The sequence below is a fragment of the Gossypium hirsutum genome, chromosome A09, assembly GCF_007990345.1.
Source record: "Gossypium hirsutum isolate 1008001.06 chromosome A09, Gossypium_hirsutum_v2.1, whole genome shotgun sequence".
NCBI classification, from domain to species: Eukaryota; Viridiplantae; Streptophyta; class Magnoliopsida; order Malvales; family Malvaceae; genus Gossypium; species Gossypium hirsutum.
Genome location: NC_053432.1, coordinates 11,029,348 through 11,032,464, shown reverse-complemented (window position 1 = coordinate 11,032,464; position 3,117 = coordinate 11,029,348). Strand labels below are relative to the sequence as shown.

The window sequence follows — 3,117 nt, the reverse complement described above, 5'->3', positions numbered from 1 at the left end:
TTTCTTTTCTTGCTAATAAGGTTGTTGTTGAAAACCTGGAGGGGGTTGTGATCTTTGATTTCCTTGACCACCCCATGAGAAATGTGGGTGGTTCTTCCATCTTGCATTGTAAGTGTTACTATAAAGATTATTTTGAGGTCTAGAATTATTACCCATATAGTTTATTTGCTCATTCTCCATACTAGGACCTTGCATACTAGATCTACCTGCGTAGAAACACATAAACCATCAATTTTTTATTCAAAAGTTCTACCTGATTCGATAACATGGTGACCACATCTAAGTTAAAAACACCGGCTACCTTTGTGGGCTTCGTCCTCATGACTTGCCACTGATAATTATTTAGTGACATCTCCTCTATAAACTCATGAGACTCTTCAGGTGTTTTATTATTCAGAGTACCACCGGCGGCTGCATTGATCAATTTCCTAGTTGAGGGGTTCAAACCATTGTAGAAAGTTTGAACCTGTAGCCATAGAGGTAACCTATGGTGAGGGCACCTTCTCAATAAATACATGTACCTCTCCCATGCATCATATAGGGTCTCTAAGTCCATCTATACGAAGGAAGAGATATCATTCCTCAACTTAGCTGTCTTTACCGGTGGAAAATACTTCAGTAAGAATTTTTTGGTCATTTGATCCCATGTAGTGATAGATCCTCGCGGTAAGGAGTTCAACCACTGTTTAGCTTTATTCCTCAACGAGAAGGGAAACAACCAAAGGCGAATGGCATCGTCAGAAATGCCATTAATCTTGAAATTGTTGCAGAATTCTAGAAAGTTGGCCAAATGAGTATTTGGATCTTCATCTTGCAAACCATTAAACTGAACAAATTTTTGAATCATGTGAATGGTGTTTGGCTTCAGTTTGAAGTTATTCGCAGCAATAGCAGGTCTCACGATACTCGATTCAGCCACAGTTAGAGTGGGCTTGGCATAATCGTACATAGTATGAGGAGCACGATTCGGATTTAGAGGATTTGCAGCAACCACAGGAAGTAGCTAGTTATTCTGATTTTCAGTCATCTCCTCAGTAATAATAGTAACGACCTCTTGCTCTTCCACTGCACTTTTTCAAATCTACCTTGCTTCTCTATGGTTTCTACGAGCTGTGCTTTCAATTTCGCTATCGAATAGTAATGGTCTCGACGGGTTTCTTCTAGTTATAAACTAAAGGAACCTGCCAAAAGCAAAAAAGAAAAAGAAAAAGAAAAATTAGTAAACAAAAATTAAACTAAAAAAATAAAATGCAATAAAATAAAAATGGTTAAATTAATAAAAATCGAGTGTTCCTAATATTTTAGTCCCCGTCAACAACACAAAAACTTGATTAGTCACTAAACTAACTAAAATTATGACAAAGGCAAGCACACCTATTGAATAATAGTATAGCTATGGTGAGTCGAGAATATCGTACCCACAAGGACTAAAAGTACTAGTAATTACATTTTTTCTATTATTTAGCCTATAAATTAAAGGGGATGTTTTTAATCTAAAATTAACTAAACTAATTACTAAGAAAGTTATAGGGAGCGAATTGGGAAAATATTTAAAGAAAACCAATGAGATAGACAATACCCAAGAAAGAATCCACCTAGACTTCACTTATTATTCTGAATTTGAATTAAACAATTTATTCACTTGTGCCTTGATCTGTAGAAATCCCTAAATTATGTTAATATCTCTTTTGAGAGTAGGAACAACTGACTCTAGGTTGATTAATTGAAATCTCTTTCTAATTCAAACCCCTATTATTGCATTAACTCGACCTATGGATTCCCTTATTAGATTTGACTCAATCTAGTAGATTTATGTTGTTCTATTTCTAGGATTGCATGCAACTCCACTCAACTATGTTAGATCTACTCTTAAACAGGGACTTTTGCTCCACAAAAATAAACACATCACGTTTGAATTAATATCCTGGAAATATTAAAGCAAGAAATAAGCATACATAATTGAGAACAAGAATCAAGTATTTATCATGTAATTCAAAAAATCAAATAATAAGATCCATTATAGGTTTCATCTTTCTTAGGTACCTAGGGAATTTAGTTCATAATTTGGGATGGAAAAATCTCAAAATTAGAATAACAACAAGACATAAGAAACCCAATAAAACTTCGAAGGAAATTCGAATGGAGATCTTCAATCTTAAAAGAGATTTGCTTCTGAGTTGATTCTCACAGCGTTCTTCAAGTAATTTCTTCATTCTACTCTGTGTGCTCCTTTTTTCTTCTTCTAATATGTATTCATAAACTTTAGAATGTTCTGAAATCCTAAAAATTGGGTTTTTTTGTGTAAAAGAGAAGCAGGGTTTGAAATCAACATGAGCTGGCACATAGGCTAGTGGCCAGCCAGTGTGGCTTGCACAGCCGTGTGCCCAGCCCATGTGAAAATGACCAGGTCGTGTGGTTCCTGAAAATAACTCTCTTTGTCTGATTTTGGCCCCATTTTTTGCTCCTTTCACTTCCCTATGCTCTCTTAAGTATAAAAACATAAATTTAAAGGATTAGGAGCATCAAATTCACTAATTCACATAATAAATCATCCAAAAACATGCCAAGCATGGGATTAAAACATGTTACTTTTATGGTTTATCAGTAAATTTACTTTGAATGGATTGATGGACTAATTCTTGAGAGCACTTATCTATTCAAGTGTGGAACATTATTTGTTAGAGTGCATTTGAGACTATTAATGCATGAAAATCTTTTATACAAGTGCACATCTCGAATCAAGTAATTATGTGATAAGAAGATATCATTCTCATGAGGACCAAATTCTAAACTGCTAAATACCAATTATCCAATTTTATCTAATCTAGATCAAGAAATTCTAGTTACAACTAAAATTATACTAAAGGAATTAAAGAGATATTATTAATCTAAAATGAAAAAAATTACTAAGCTTTTCAATTACTTTTTAAAGATCTTGAAACTCTAACTTCACCTGTTTTAGTTAATCAATTATCTTTCATTGAATTGTTCAATCTATGTCATTACTAACCTAGGATTAAATTGCGTTAACTATATCCTTCCTATATCTAGCTAAGTTAATCCCCTTCCTCACTAGTCATATTCTTATGCTAGGCAAGTTGGGTGAAGTCACTATGA

General features: G+C 34.0%; 1 non-coding gene across 1 annotated transcript; it reads left to right on the top strand.

Annotated features, from left to right (window-relative positions):
- Positions 1–482: 482 nt before the first annotated feature.
- Positions 483–589, top strand: LOC121207447 (small nucleolar RNA R71). The gene has a single exon (XR_005902538.1). It is a non-coding gene; the product is annotated as a small nucleolar RNA R71 (small nucleolar RNA).
- The last annotated feature ends 2,528 nt before the right edge of the window (positions 590–3,117 follow it).